Raw genomic sequence first — 16463 nt, 5'->3', positions numbered from 1 at the left:
TCAGCTCGTGGACTTTCTTCTGATTGGTTGGTGGTAAGGTCATTGACGAATTGATTCACTGGAAAAGACTCTGATGCTGGGAAAGGTTGGGGGCGGGAGGAGAAGGGGACGACAGAGAATGAGATGGCTGGATGGCGTCACTGACTGTATGGACATGAGTTTGGGTGAACTCCGGGAGTTGGTGATGGACAGGGAGGCCTGGCGTGCTGTGATTCATGGGGTCGCAGAGAGTCGGACACGACTGAGCGACTGAACTGAATGAACTGAAGGTCATTGAGAGTTAACATCAACTTTCTGTTTTCAACTGATCTGGGGTCTACGTGCTTATGGGCAACATACAGAACTTCTTCCACCTTGTGGGCTTTCAGTATCTGCAAAACAGCTCGAAAGACGGAGCTCAGGATATTATCTCTAGCCCTGGAGGAGGAGCTAAAGGATCTTGTCTTTGTTTTATGGATAAACGATTATTATTTTGTCTTGCTTGACTCTTTTCCTTTGTTCCTGCATTTTGTCAACTTTCCTGATCAAATTTATCCTTTGGAATTTGGGAAAGTGTAGGAGGCTACAGTTTTTCTACGAACAAGAGGCGGGGGAAGTACATGGTGGGGTTCTGTCCTCTGTGGAAGGCCCCATAGAGTCCTGCTCACTTACAGTACTAGGTATTGTCATAATAGTTTGTGAGAAATTCTAGTTTGGCCCCTTTCTTAGTTGCCTCACTTTTTGCTTTTTTCTCTTTGGCTTTATCTACCCACCTACTTCCCTTATGTCAGACCTTTTCAGAGTCACTCAGATCAGCTGTCACAGCTGCCACCATCTGAATGTGTTGATTAACCACGGGGCCAAACCTGAACTACGGTCTAGTACCAAGTTCCTGGAGCGGACTACAGGATAAGATCCTTCACTCTTGCTGTAGATAACTTGAAAATTAGGAGCACAGATGGCACATTTCATTCCCGACTCCTTCATTATTTCCTGTCTGTCTTCCACAGAGACCCATCTTAAAGGTGAAGGTTACACGTCCCCCTCATTGGGCCAAGCCAGGTGTATACTTGCAGGTACCCCTTCAATCAAGTTGGAGAGGCAACCCTGGCTTTCTCCTAGCCCAGCTGCATACAAATGTTTCCAGAGGGAAGCCTGCCCTGCTGTTGTTGTTCAGTCACTCAGTCATGTCCGACTCTCTGTGACCCAATGGACTGCAGCACGCCAGGCTTGCCTGTCCTTCACTATCTTCTGGACTTTGCTCAAACTCATGTCCATTGAGTCAGTGATGCCATCCAACCATCTCATCCTCTGCTGCCCCCTTCTCCCCCTGCCCTCAATCTTTCCCAGCATCAGGGTCTTTTCCAATGAGTCAGTTCTTTGCATCAGGTGGCCAAAGTATTGGAGCTTCAGCTTCAGGATCAGCCCTTCCAATGAATATTCAGGGTTGATTTCCTTTAGGATGGACTGGTTTGATCTCCTTGCTGTTCAAAGGACTCTCGAGAGTCTTCTCCAGCACAACAGTTCGAAAGCATCAGTTCTTCAGTGCTCAGTCTTCTTGCTGGCCCAACTCTCACATCCATACATGACTACTGGAAAAACCATAGCTTTGACTAGATGGACCTTCGTAGGCAAAATGATGTCTCTGCTTTTAAATTCACTCCCTAGGTTTGCCATGGCTTTCCTTCCAAGGAGCAAGCATCTTTTAATTTCATGGCTGCCGTCACCATCTGCAATGATTTTGGAGCCCAGAAAAATAAAATCTGCCAGTTTCCGTTTTTTCCCCTTCTATTTGCCATGAAGTGGTCTTTATTTTTCAGCCATACATCACAGCTTGTGGGGTCTCATTTCCCCAACCAGGGATTGAACCCAGTGAAAACGCTGAATCCTAAGCAGTGGACCACCAGGGAACTCCCCCCTGGGTTTTAGTTTGGATCAGAGGTCATGCTCGGGTCTTCTTCCTATATAATTACGTCCTCATCTTCTGATGAGTGTTTATCCCAAGAATCCCACCTCTTGGGGTTCCAGTTCTCTCTCTCACTTCTGTGTGTTTCTCTTGTTGTATTTTCTTTGGCAAAATGTCTGAGGTGGTGGAACAGTGAGGTGTCTGGGCGTCCCTCTCTGAAGCCCGCGCCTCTTTTGTCGTCTCTAGCACCCTGCTGAGCTGCAGTGCCTTTTCTGTGCTAATCCTCAGGGCACACAGTAGAGGCCATGCAATAGTCAATAGCTAGCTCACTTTCTTTTTTCCACTTTTGCTTTCCCACCGCTTGGGTTAATACCCCTAGTAAGCCCTCTGGCATTTTCCTGGCACCCTGTGCTCACTCACTGGCCTGGAAGCATTCCACAAACCTCACCGGGTCACCCCGCATGGAAGTAGCTTGCCAGCCTGGGATTCCCCCACCAACAGGCTCCCTCACCCCAGCCCCTACACTACCCATTTGCCCATTTCTGTGTCGTTTTCAGTCTCCTAGTTGGTTTGCCAATTGTTAGCTACAGGAGGTAACAAAAACCAAACTAAGAAGTATCTTTTATTATTTTTTTTGGCCCTGCCTCAAGGGCTGCCGTCTATGGGGTCGTACAGTCGGACATGACTGAAGTGACTTAGCAGCAGCAGCAGCAGCAAGGCTTGCAGAATCTTAGCTCCCCAACCAGGAGTCAAACCCAGGGCTATGACATTGAAAGTGTTGAGTCCTAACCACTGGACCTCCAGGGAAGTCCCTGAGAATCAGGTATCCTGAGATAAAAAAAAGAGTGAGGCCGCTCCATATAATCAGTGGATCGGTTTATTCTAGGGTCTCTTCTTCACAGGGTGGGATGGGACAGACAATGAAATAGAAACATTTGCAGCTGCAGCATTCACTGCTGAGGACCCACTGGGGGCAGCTCTATTAATATAACCCTAGGTTAACCTAGGGTGTGGGGTAGATGCTTGGAAACAGGAACTTTTTCTGAAAGTTACCCATTTATAAACCCAAGTTGAGGTTTATAAGTGGGTAGCTAGTCTCATGGGTACCAGGAACAGTCAGCAAAGGTCTTCCTCACTGTTTGGAGACTAACAGAGCATAGAACCACGTGGACCTAAAAATTATTAAACAGTATCTATTACTACAAAGCCCTTGATGACAGAGAAGTGATGCACCACACAGTACATTCCTGGCTAGGGTCAGTGGAAGGAAGGACAGGAGAAGCTGAATGGGCCCAAGATGGTGTCAGTTATGCTAACAGTCATACAGTTATAACATGACAATTATGTTACTGAAAGAGTGTGGGATCTGGCTGCTCGCTGCTCAAAAGCCAATAACAAGCCAAGTTGGCAGAAAGGAAAGTTTGCTTTATTTCAGATGCTGGCAACTAGGGGCGGGGGTGAGGGGCAGTTGTCTGTTCAAAGGCCGACTCATCACCACTGGCAGCCAGTGGCAAGAGGTTTATAGATGGAAGTATAAGTGAAGTCATTCAGTCGTGTCCGACTGTTTGCAACCCCATGGACTGCAGCCTCCATCCATGGGATTTTCCAGGCAAGAGTACTTTATAAACAGAAGGAAGGGGCTACATGCAGAAACAGCACGGTCAGCTCTGACAGTTATCTTCATATTGGTCATCAGTGGTCTGACCAGTGTCATCTTGATCGTTTTAGGGGCAGTTAATCTTCAGTTCCAGGGTTGGTTTGTTTCTCTTTCTTTGAGGCCGTTCTCGGAATTGTGCCAGCTCATGTGGTGGGTAAAGTGGGTACATTCTGGTCATCACGTAGTTAACTTCTCCACCTGGGGTTTCAGTATAAGACAGCTCACAGGATATGACTCAGAATGTTGTGTATCGCCACTGAGAAGGAACTAAAGATTCTTGACTATGCTTAATGACTACATTATTACTATTTGGTCTCCTTAGTTTTCACATGTTCTCATTTCTCTGATTAAATTTTTTCTTTTTTTCCCCAGGTCACCACTAATGCATTTATTTGCGGGAGAAAGGGTCAGATCTTATTAGGTACTTTAAACTGGATATGACGAGAGACATTGATCTGCCTAACATCTGAGTGTTCACGATTGCACAGATAGCCATATCCTGCACGTGAGGCATCACCGTTAAACTGAGGAGTCTTTGACTTGACCAGGGTGGGGTGGGGGCGAAGGGGAATACATTCTGAGCAGTCACACGATTTCCCGTTTAGAAGGTGCTGTCTTCTCAGACAAGCAGTGTTGAGAAAAACAAAGATAGCCTCCTAGCCAAGGCCTGGACGTGACAGCGGCCTGGTGAAAGGGGATCACATCCTATTTGCAAAGAACGAACACGAAGCTCCCAGCTGAGCTGTGTGATGCGAGCAGGGGGTGACTTGAAGGGTGTGAGTGGGAGGTGATACCTGAATTCATGAGCCTCTGCCCATGAAACGCTGGCCTCCACAAGCCCGTCCCTGGCCCCCTGCACGAGGCAGACTCGGGAAATCTGCAGAGTGAGGGGTTCGGCCCCCATTCTCCAGCTCCAGCCCACCTTCCCCGGGTCTGAGAGTGCCCAGTCCACTGGACGTAGCCTCACCCCCACCCAGCCCCTGCTTCTGGACAGATGCACGGGAAATATGGAAACCGACGCCCAGCCGTGCTAGAGCAGCTGTAGGTGATGCTGGGGTGGTCGTCTGACAGGTACCCCGAGATGATCAGGCCTCACCCGCGGTGGACAGGCTGCGACAGCGTGGTTTTGTTTTTTAGGTGATTCAGCTTACTCCAGGGCAAACAATGCTCCTGATGATTCCCGGCGGAAAAGTGGGCTGGAGTCTCGGAAGAGCTGGCCCTGCACACTCAGGTACTTCCAGTGATGGATCCAAGATTTTAACACTGGGGACAAAGGAGGGAGCCCAGCCTGCAGCCCGCAGTCATTCATGGCCAAGAAATCACCAACCAGCAGGAAGGAGAAGGTCAGCAGGCTCATTGCAATCCCCATTACAAATCTGGTGTCAGCCCGGATGGCCAGGGCCTGGCTGAACTGGGAACCTAGATTCTGGTTGTTCCCCAGCCCCCCCGGGGCATCACTCATGCTGTCATCCACCAGGTAGGCACTGATGAAATGGGCCAGCATGTTACAGCCCCACAAGAAAATCTCCCAGGAGGTGGGGGTTTAAACCCATAAAGAATCCCAGCAGGCCCTCTTCTTCAAAAATCTTCCCAACGGAGGTCAACATGCCACTGGACTTGGCCTCCCATCCCACAAACTGGACCATGCAGTGCACTGAGATGACTTGCAGGGGGAGGCCAGCACGCGCGACCACCATGGCATCATCATCGTGTAGGAGGTCTCCTTCACCACCTTCTTCAGAGACGCCTTCATGTCATCCTTGTTGGAAAGCTCAATCTCATCTGGTGGGAAAACCTTCTTTCTGCTGCTCTGGGTCACCATGGAGAGGGCGCTGGACGTCAGCCTGCGGGCTCAGGCCAGGAGCAGCCCTGTCTTTCCGTCCACTCACACGATGTGCTTGGGGTGCGAAGTAGAGAACCTTCCTCCCCAGCACTCTGGTTCCAGTGGTGGGGGGCCTCGTCTCATGACCCACCTGGATGAGCAGCAGTCATGCTCAATGGAGACTGAGTGTCATCACTCCTGTACCCAGCTCCACGAAAAGAGCCTCAGTGGTCAGGGCGTTGTCCCCAGAGCCCAAGTCCCCAGATGCACCGTCCATCCTGTGGGTGGAGGGCTGTGCCGCAGGCTGAGGGGGGCACAGAGGTGCAGGCAGCGGATCCCTGAGCCCAGGCCTTGACTCCTGCCACCGCCCCACGGCGAGTTTGGGCTCCAGCGCTGGCTCTTGCCATCCCCGCGGCACCACTGGGAGCCTAAACTTCTTTGACTAAGTTTTCCACAGACGAAAGGCAGGCAGAGGGCCTGGGGAGGAAGGACCGTAGCATCCTGCTCCCTTTCAGTGATTATCCTGGCTCAAATGATCAGTTAAAGTAGCCGGTTGCCATCCCAGTCTTAAGTCTGAAATTTAAAAGCTACTTGCACAGAATGTTGAACAATCTGAAGCCTGGCTGTCTCTCAAGACTGTGCGAAGAACCCTTCCCAGGATTGATGTGCATTAACAGAGCCAACACATTTCTCATGCATAGCCCCACAGTCTCTACAGTTCAGTTCAGTTGCTCAGTTGTGTCTGACTCTTTGTGACCCCATGGACCGCAGCATGCCAGGCTTCCCTGTCCATCACCAACTCCCAGAGCTTGCTCAAACTCACATCCATCGAGTCGGTGATGCCATCCAACCGTCTCATCCTCTGTCGTCCCCTTCTCCTCCTGCCTTCAATCTTTCTAAGACATTGGACAGGAAAACAAGTTGGACATGCTCATGAAATTTCTTGCTTTCACCTCTATCATGTCTGATCCTTAAATTCATTTTTATGATGGAGTATAGTATTTCTGTTTCTACAGCTTCAGGGGAGAAAAGACAGGTCCTCCCCATCTTTCTGAGGCTTGTTTTTATAGAAGTTGTGATTTTCATTCTTAGGGCCAGGCGCTGGAATTTTGTTAGTTAATACAGTGAGAAAGAGAAGGGCTGAGGAGGACAAGTCCGAGAGCGAGAGGGAAAAAAAATTGTTTAATAACCATTATTTAACCGTACTGGAATCTAGAGTATTTGGTTTTTTTCTACAATATTTTAGTTTGAGGTCAGAAATATCTTCTTAGAAGATGGAGTTCTTATTTCTTGTTCTCCTCAGTGTGTGTGTGTGTATGTGTCAGGGCCCAGGATGATTTTCAAGAAAAAAGAGGAAGAAGATGCCTTCAACCCACTATCTTGAAAAGACAAACTTGGTACTTCCTCCCACCACAGGACTTTGCATATGCCATTCCCTCTGTCGGGAATACACTCCACCCTCTTGCCTGGGTAACCGTGTCGGGAAAAGCCCTATCTTCCCAGGGAATTTCCCCCATGCCAAGTAATTCTCTGTGATACCAACTAGAATTGTGCCCTAGAATTCAACTGCATTCTGCCACTATCACCCCAGAGATATAATCAGATTCTACAGGTTAAGGGCTCAGTCCCGTAAGACTGCCCCCCTCTCCACACACTTCAGAGGCTAGTCTGACCAGCATCAGTTCCAAAGACGCCCTCCTAGGGTTTGATCCATTTGTTAGAGTGGCTCACAGAACTCAGGGAAGCACTTACTTACCTTTAGTAGTTTATTAAAGGTTACGACAAAGGATACAGATGAACAACCGGATGAAGAGACACATACTGTGAGGTCTGGAAAGGTCTCGAGCACAGGAGCCTCTGCCCTGTGGCACTGGGGTATGCCACCCTCCCACAACATGGATGTGTTAGCTCGTCTAGAAGCTCCCCAAAACGCATGCTCTGGGGATCTTTATGTGGACATAATCAATTACTAACCTCCATTTCCAGCCCTCTCCCCTGGAGAAGTTGGCATGGGGGGTGTGTGTGTGTGAAAATTCCAAGCTTATAATCATGGCTGGTCTTCCTGGTGACCAGCCCCCAGCCAGGATCCCAGCCCCCCACCCCCACAAGTGACTACAATAAAATGAAAGATGCTCCTAGTGTTCACTTCAGTCAGGAAATTACAAGCTTATAGGAACTCTGTGCCAGGAGCCAGGGGTGGATATCAATACTGATATATAATTATTATCTCACAATGACCTTTTTCATCCTGAGTTTCAACTTAAGCATCACATCCTCCAAAGACCTTCCTGACCCCACAGATGGAGCATCCTCCCTAGCTACACCCTGCACAGATCCACGAACCCCTTCTCCACAGCCCTCTTTACAGTCATACTCTAATATTTACTTGTGATTTCTTTTCTTAGCATCTCTTCCCTGTTGGCTATATGCTGAGAGCTGGCTGTGTCTCTCTTTCTCCTATTTTCACAGAACCTGGTGTTTGTTGAGCAGATGGGAAGATGCTGGAATGTGGGATCTACCCTCATTCCCTGACCTCCTTGGGGTAGAGAGAAGGGTCCCAGGGAGTTGGCAGCCCTGAGTCCCTGGCTTGTCACAACCTTTCTTGTGACCTTTGCTTTATTTATTTGTTTATTTTGGGCCGTGCTGGGTTTTTGTTGCTGCGCGTGGGCTTTCTCTAGTGCCAGTGAGCCGGCTGTGGTGTGCGGGCTTTGTTGCGGTGTGTGGTCTTCTCATTGCAGTGGCTTCTCCCAGCAAGCACAGGCTCTAGGGTACATGGGCTTCAGTAGTCGTGGACGAATGGGCTTAGTTGCTCTGCAGCATATGGAATCTTCGTGCACCAGGGATCAAACCTGTGTCTCCTGCATTAACAGATGGATCCTTAGCCACTGGACCACCAGGAAAGTCCTTCCTTGTGATCTTGAGCCAAATAATTGTCTGTGTCTAAAGCATGTGCCCTCAAAGCCTACATTCAGTGTGGTAGGTTCAAGAGAACTGCAGTATCAACCTCGGCTCCAGGTAACACTCCAACAGCAACTCTTGCCACGTCTCAGCCTCAGTTTCCCCAGCTGCAATGACAAGGTGTTGAAGGAGGCCACAGGTCCCCCTGCTTCCTCCTGTTAGGACTTTCTGGTCTTCCTCAGCCCCGGGGCCCTGCCCCACAGCCCCTAGTCAGCACGTCTACCCTGATGTCCTCTGTCCCCTCGGCTTGGTCTGGCCCAGCCGTCCTCGGCCTGGACGGGGCACACATTTGAATTTTCACATGCAGGAAGGTGATGGGAAGGCCTGGGAAGGAGAACTTGGCTTCCCACGCACCAGGCGCCGTGCAAAAGGCTCTTGGGGCCTGGCTTCGCTCAGCTCACCATACCCGACAGGGTTGCCTGGCGCTTTCTATTTTGTAGGGAAAGGTAAATAGTGTGCCCAAGGTCTGCTGCCAGGAAGGGACGGAACCAGGTTGCCAGGATCCAGCAGCCCCTCCGCTGCTCGCTGCTCCAGGCAGGACACCCCGGGCAAGTTCCCTTTCTCAGGGGCCCTCGAGCTCTCCCACAGAAACTCTTGGTCTATCTCACTACCCTTACTTCCCCTAAGGGACTGGGAACTTTGATGAAATGCGACTTCAGTTGCTGATGTCTCCTCCCAACACCCTGCCAGGTCACAGGGTTCAGGGCTGAGACCCTCCAGGCGGCACTGGAGGGATGGCAGTCTCTGGACTCAGCTGCTGCTTGTTGCTGGAGGAGAGTAACTCTGCCTGCTGACCCGATCTAGTGGGGCAGGACCCAAGGATGTTGGGAAGGGACAAAGTGGAAGCGCTTCATGATACATTTAGTTCAATGTCATCCCTATTGGCTGGCCCACCGCGGGTTTGCTGGGAAACTGTGGTCAACACCACAGACCCAGACTCTGCCTTCCAGAAACCCTGGTGGAAAAAACCCAGTGAGGTCTATTCAAGCTGACCTTCCTCCAGCAACCTGGGGACCAAGGAAGGTCATTCAGAGGAATTGATGCGAGCCAAGGGTGAGTAGGAAACAAAGTGGGAGGGCATGAAGGAGGATGCACACTGAGGAACTGACAATAAAAAAAAAGTGTCAAGTGGCAGCCTGGGACGCCCCAGGAGAGTTTGGCCTCTGATCCAAAAGCTTTGGGGACAAGTCCCTGCTCGAAGGACATTGGAATGAGGAGTGATGTGCTGTCAACTGTATTTTAAGAAGATCCCAGAGGACGTGTGGGACATGGCTTGGTAGGCAGGGAGGGACACTCAGGGGGCTGCAGATGCTGGTGCTTCAAGGAGGCAGGAGGGAAGCCCTCCCCGCTGGTCGGCAGACGGCAGGGGGAGGCAGAAGGAAGCGGGATGGAGCCCAGGGAGCCTGGGTTAAGCCTTCCCATCTGAACAGGGTTACCTCCAGCTCTAGTCAGAGTCTCGGGGGCAGGGGGCTGGGGCCGTTGGGGTTGGAAGGGAGTGTGACAGCCTGTGCCAGACTTGCCTCCCAGCCCTGCTGTCTGGGAGCTGCTGATGGTGCCATTGTGCCCAGACTGCCTCTGGTTGACCCCTGACGCGGCCCCACTTCTGAACTTTCCCAGAATAATGAGAGCTTGAGTCCCAGGGCGGTCCAGGCTGCCATCTCCGCCTCCAGGTGGGGCTTTGGTTCCAGAGCGGCTACTGCTTCGGCGGTGGCCGTGTGTGCTGTGTGCAACAAAGAGCCTCTTACACTTCCTTCAAAACAAGCCAGAGGCGGTGAATTATTAGGAGAGAGGATTCTTCTATTCTAGCAAGTGATTCCAGGCATGGGGGCCAGGGGGCTCTAGGGAGCAAAGTGAGACCTAGAGACCCCAGAGAGAGTGGAAAAGGGGTGGTGGGTCTCCTTCCACCTTTCCTGACACCCTGCCTGCCCTGAGCCCCCAGGGCTGCGGCTCTTCAGGCAGAAGTCTTCAGAAATCTCCACCAAGGCTTCATTCCCACTGCAGCCATCTTCCGAGCCTGAATCTCCAGTCCGACCTTGAGCTCCAGGTATACGTGCAACCCACCTGACGTCTCCCCTGATGTTTCCCTCAAGGTCCTCACACTCAGCGCCTTCCTGAAGCCCGTTCCTCCGCGTCCCCCTCCGCAGGGAACAGCACCTCTGAACGGCCGGATGCCCAGGCCAGGTGTCTTCCTTCTCCCAGGACTCCACCCACTCTCTGCAGCTGCCACCTTGACCCAGGTTCCTGGTCTTCCCACCTCCAGCCTCAACTCTTCCTCAGCACCATCCTGCCATCTGCCCTTTAAATGCTGCCTTCTGGACTTCTCTGGTGGTCCGGATTAAGAATCCACCTGCCAATTCAGGAGACATGGGTTTGATCCCTGGTTCAGGAAGATTCCACTTGCTGCAGAGCAACTATCCCCATGACCCTCGGGGTGAAGTCTGAGATCCCAATGACCCAGCTCTTCTGGCCCCTGACAACTCTGCAACCTCATCTCTTGCCCTCCCTTTCCAGAACTCCCCCTTCAGCCACTTCAAAGCGCTTGCACTCCATCAATCCTGAAATACCCTCTTGCTTCCCCAGGCCTTTTGCACCTGCTGGGAAAGCTCCTCCCCATTTTCAAGCAGGATCACCTCTATTCCCCCATCAGATCCAAGCCTTCACACTCCATTTCTAGGGAAGCCTTCCTGATGACCAAGTTGGTTAGGAGTGCCTGTCCTAGCAATGGTTCTTTCATTCAACAAATATTTACTGCTTGTGTAGATGAGCTAAGCCCTGTCCCAGGCATTTTGAATACATCCAGAAACAATCCCGATAACCATCCATGCCCCTAGTAGAGCTCACATTCAAATGGGGTTGGGAATGGGTGAGACAAACCATAAATAATACAAAGTGAATAGGCAATTGATCCAATGTGGGTGAAGGCAATGGGTGCCATGAAGAAAACGGAGCGAGGGAAGCGGGAGGTAGAGGGGGGTAGGGCAACTGCAGTCCTCACTGGAGATGGTAACCTTTGGGTGAAGACTTTGTCAACAACCTCCAGCCAAAGACCACCAGAAGACAGGAAAATTATCACGTTGGGTTTCTGACTTGTAGTCAGGGACAGCGCCCTCCATGGGGAGCATGGGGACCATGGGGCCACTCAGAGAGTGTTAGAAAGGCCTTACTCTAGGATTTGGACTTGGGTTAGATGATTTAGGAGGGCTCCAGGAAGCAGAACTTTCCTATGGATTGGATGCGGTCAAAAGTGGGGGCAATTCTATGACTGGGAATCTTAATGAAACTTAATGAGAAGGAGGGAAGACCAGCGGTAGCCTGGGTCTAGGTCCACTCTTATCTAAGATGATTGCATCTCAAGATGCTCACCGTAATTATATCTGCAAAGACTCTTATTCCAAATAAGGTCACATTCTGAAGTTCCAAGTGGACGAACCTTTTGGGGTCACAAGTTAACCCACTATAGGGATGGATGGTCCTTTTTGTGGTTTGGATGCAATGTCCTGAAAATACCAATTAAGTCTAACTGTTCTATTGTATCATTTAGGATCTCTGTTGCCTTATTGATCTTCTGTCCAAGATCTGTCCATTGATGTGAGGTGTTAAAATTCTCCTACTATCATTGTTTTCCCATCAGTTTCAACCTTCATGTCTTAGTATTTGTTTTAGATATTTGGGTGCTTCCGTATTAGGTGCCTTTATGTTGAGGAATATAAAATCCTTTTCTTGTATTAATCCTTTTACCATTATACACTGTCCTTCCTTATCTTTCCTTAACAGCCTTTGCTTTAGTCTGTTTTGTCTGACTTGAGTATTGCAACTCCAGCTTTCGTTTGCATGAAATATCCTGTTCCATCCCCTCACTTTCAATCTGTGTGGGTCCTTTGCCCTAAGGTGGGTCTCCGGTAGGTAGCATATTCCTAGGCTCTTGTTTTTTCATCCTGTCTGCCTCTCTGTCTTTTGATTGGAGCATTCAGTCAATTGACATTTAAGGTAATTATTCCTTTTTGTAGTTTGGATAACATTCACATTTTGTCTGTGTTCAGATATGATTGTCTTGACCCATCATGGTCAGAGTGGTGGTGTCTGGACACTGATGTTCTGTGAAACTGCTGATGTGCAGGAGGAGAATACCAAGGCCCAGCTGTGGGAGCCAGGCCAGCCACTGGAGGCCAGGGCCTGCTGTCCTCTTGTTCAACTTGAAGGCGATGAGGGAGGGAGCCATCTGGGGGAAGAGTTCCAGCCACAAGGGCAGGATGGGAGTGTGCCTTGAAGGGCCAGCCAGTCCCTGGGGTGGCTGCGGCAGAGGGAGCAAGGGGGAAGAGATGTAGGCAGACAGAGAGGCAATAGGAGGGCGTGCAGAGCAGTGGCTTTTAACACTGCAGGAAATAAGAAGCCTCAGGAATGCTCTGAGCAGAGCGGTGAACACCAGGACTGGAGTCATCAGCAGCCATGGTTTTGATGGAGCGTTAGGACAAAAGCCTGACTGAAGTGGATTTGAGTGCAAGTGGAGGAGAGTGAAGACACAAGACAGTTCTTTCCAGAAGTTGTACTGAAAAGTGGAGCAGAGAAACAGGAAGTCGCTGGTGAGAAAGTGGAATCAAGAGGTTTTTTGCTTTGTTTCTCTTTGAAAGCAGTGACGGTGCATTTGAACGCTGCTGGGAAGTCTGGAGGAGAAACCATCCTGACAGTGTCAGTTGGAGAGGGCATAACCGGAGGGGAAGGAAGACAGGCTCCAAGGGCAGGTGGTCGTCTGGCTGTGGAGGAAGACCATGGTAATGAGGAGAGGGGTGGGCTGCGGGGGCTGAGGCAGGCTGGCTGGCTGGGAGACGTCATCAGCGAAGGCTCTCTGTGGAAAGCCCCCCTCCATATCTCAGCTGCACTTCCTATCAGTAACCTTGCCCCCAAGCCACGAGTGTAGTAATAGTGTCTGCAGGGGCCTTTAGACACCCCGCCTGGCCCAGGTGTGGAGACAGCACTTGAAGCTCCACAGACCCCAAAGGGGACCAGAGATGGAGACGGAAGGGTAGGAAATTGAGAAAGAGAAAAATCAGAAAGGGATCAAAATTCAACCCAGTCTCCCACAGACCCCAGGCACAGGCAGGGGCCACAACCTGAGTCAGGAGCTACCCTGTGCTGTACACAGCCCTACGCATCAGGGTCAGGTTTGAATTGCTAAGAAATTCACTTGTCAAGCTGAGCACACTCTGCGAGCCTCAAGTTCCCAGCTATAAAGGGGGGAACACCTCCAACCTCCTCTTGGGTCTTCTGGGAGAATTTAGGGGTTATAAAACACATAAAAGTACCATCAGGGTGCCCGACAAGGAGCCAGATTATTTTTCCTTCTCCCCTCTTACCTCCCACCCCAGGGGACCATCCTACATCTTCACACCGGTTCCTACAGCAGCTCCAAGAATGGGAGCAGGGCCCCGCCTGCTGGCTGACTCTGGAACTGCTCCTCTGCCCAGTTCAGAGGTAGAAGACTGCACATGCAATTCTTCCAGCAATTTCATTCCATGGCAGCAGATATCATGCAAATTCGGTAGGTGAGCATTCAGGCCTTCTTACCACCTCCACCATCACGGGGCAGGGGCTTTAATCCACCCTGACCCCCTTTATTCCTGCAGCTGCCCCTGCCTGGAGTGCCCCCACCTCCATCTGGAAATGTCAGAGGTCCGAGGCTTTCCACAACCCTCACCTCTTAGCGCCCCCTCACTCTCACAGAAAGAACTAATGGGGAGCTTTCCCACATTCTCTCAACATTTGGACATAACCTCTAGATTGCCTGAACTGTGTGGAGAGAACTGAAACACCTGTCTCCCCTGCTTTGAGACTCAACTGCCTCATTCATCTGTTATTTTCCAACATCAGAATCCCATCAATCTCTGCCCCATCTGAAACCTCCCCAAGGAAGTCTCCCCACTCTGCATGAGGAGGGTGCACGTCTGTGTGTGTGATGTGTATGTCTCTAGGTTTATCCCATATATGTCTTCACACTTTTTTTTTTAATGGAAAAAAAGTCATTCACTGGCATCCTTATACCTTCAAATCCCCCAGCAAAGCTCACAGCATGGGGCCTGGCCTCTGTCTTCCCGATTCCCTCCTCCTGCCGAGCAGTCATCCCCTCATCCATCTTCCATGCATCTCTCACTGGTTCCTCTCCCTGGAGAACCGCAGCTCACACTCCTCCATGCAGCAAATCCCTGCTCAGCGCAAATGTCATCTCCCTAGAGGCCTCCCTGACACCCGAGTCTCGCTCATCTCTGCTGTCCTCATCCCGTCTATCCCGCAGTTGAAGCTCTCAGCATCTGAGCAGCAGTACCATAAGTGCGTCTGTTTCCCTCTAGAAGGCAGGCCTCTAGTGGGCAGGGGTAGTGCCCTTCCATACGCCCAACTCACACGTGTTCAATCCATGTTATCTGAAAGTCCCCACTGCCACTGTTTGCTCACAAGCAAAATGAGGGATCCAGCCAGGATCTCACAAACCCTTCTGACTCTAAAAATTCTGAGTTGATAACGACAAGCATATTTTAGGCAAGCAGTTACCAAACGGTTGCTCTTGAGCTGTGACCAACCTGTTGTTTTCTGCCAAAAGGTCCTTCTCCATGGGGTTCACCACCCTCTCCCATCCTGGGGAGGTAAACAGGAGTCATCCCCTCCCTCCTCAGCAGAGGGCCCATTAGGGGCATAGGACACTGGGGAACCAACAGTCGCTTCTCATCTCTGCCTCCCTCAGCAGCGCTGTGCTCACCTGAGCAATGGAGACCATCTGCCAATCCTGGTGGTGAACAGGAGGGGTTTATCTCCACACAGTCATCAGCTAGAGCTGTGTTAGGGGCAAGGCAGCTAAGCCCCTTCCTGCAGTATTCCCCTTGAAGTGAAGAAGTGAAGTCGCTGTTGTGTCCGACTCTTTGCAACCCCATGGACTGTAGCTTACCAGGCTCCTCAGTCCATGGAATTTTTCAGGCAAGAGTACTGGACTGGGTTGCCATTTCCTTCTCCAGGGGAATCTTCCCAACCCAGGGGTCGAACCCGGGTCTCCCACTTAGAGGGACACTAAAACAGGACTGGAATAATTCTGAAATCTGGGTGCCAGGGAAGCCAAGTTTCCATACACATGCCTCTATTTGCTGTGTAACCACCAAATTCAGCCATTCCTGCTTCCACTAAAGTCAAACGGATCTTTGAAAAGAAAGACAGAGCTTTGCAGGCTTGGATATTCTCCACTGAGCCTTCTTTGAGACACAAATTCAAGTTTTACTCTGCAACTCAAATTCTGAAACCAAATAACACATGGCATAACCTCTCACCAGAAGGATTTACCTAAAATACATCTAAATCCTTTATTATACCTTCTGTTAAGTTGTCCAGTTTGGGAAAAACTTTTCTTTCAATTTCCAAACATCTAGCTCCAGTCTGTAGAGCCCGATGGCAAGCCAATGACGGCTCGTACACCCTTCCCCTTATCTCATCCCGGAGGCCGTGTTAACCTGTGCTCAGGCTCTGGAGTCAGAATCCAGTTCCAATTCTGACTTCACTACATGAAATCATAAGGAAGTTTATCTCTGAGCCTGTTTTCTCATCTGTAAAATAGGGATAAAAACAGTATTCCTTAGGGCTATTAAAATTAAATAAATGCTGCAGATGGTTGCTTGACAGTAGGCAGGTGCTCAACAAATGATTTTTAAACAGCACTAACAGTAACCTTTGCTGTGATGACAGGAAGGTGTCCTCATAAGATGAGGACAGTCATCGTTAGGGAAACCGGCAGAGAAGTTAAACTTCTGTCTAGCTGTGATTTTACAGATCCCTGTTCCTTTTACCAGGCTGCTCCTGCTGTGAGTCCACACTCTCAACCTAAGAGATTTGGAACCTCGTTGGCGTTTTCACCACCAATTCACATACGTTGTCTCACCATACACAAACTGCACTTCCTGCACAGTGTTCTAGTATGCAAGACACATCCATCCAGTTCAAACTCCAGCTGAAATCCCTTTTAAACATCCTCAACTTTGCTTGCTTTCACTCCTGTGCTTCCTGAGCTGTAGCTCAAACGCACGCAGCTGCAGGCAGAGGGTGGTGGTTATACTGGGACAAGGGTGCCCGTCTCTCTGTCAGGCCTGAGGCTCTGCCTGCTGTTGAAGGGC

At 50.3% G+C, this 16463-nt stretch overlaps 1 long non-coding RNA gene and 1 pseudogene across 1 annotated transcript; one reads left to right on the top strand and one right to left on the bottom strand.

Annotated features, from left to right (window-relative positions):
* Positions 1 to 4689: 4689 nt before the first annotated feature.
* Positions 4690 to 5786, bottom strand: LOC129538480 (mitochondrial carrier homolog 1 pseudogene; annotated as a pseudogene).
* Positions 5787 to 12675: 6889 nt separating this feature from the next.
* LOC148778479 (uncharacterized) lies at positions 12676 to 16420 on the top strand. Its single transcript, XR_016039171.1, has 3 exons — positions 12676 to 13091; positions 13686 to 13858; positions 16143 to 16420. It is a non-coding gene; the product is annotated as an uncharacterized LOC148778479 (long non-coding RNA).
* The last annotated feature ends 43 nt before the right edge of the window (positions 16421 to 16463 follow it).

Source organism: Moschus berezovskii, chromosome 2, assembly GCF_049115385.1.
Source record: "Moschus berezovskii isolate FMDL1 chromosome 2, NW_MosBer_1.0, whole genome shotgun sequence".
NCBI classification, from domain to species: Eukaryota; Metazoa; Chordata; class Mammalia; order Artiodactyla; family Moschidae; genus Moschus; species Moschus berezovskii.
This window is presented reverse-complemented; position numbering and strand designations above follow the sequence as displayed.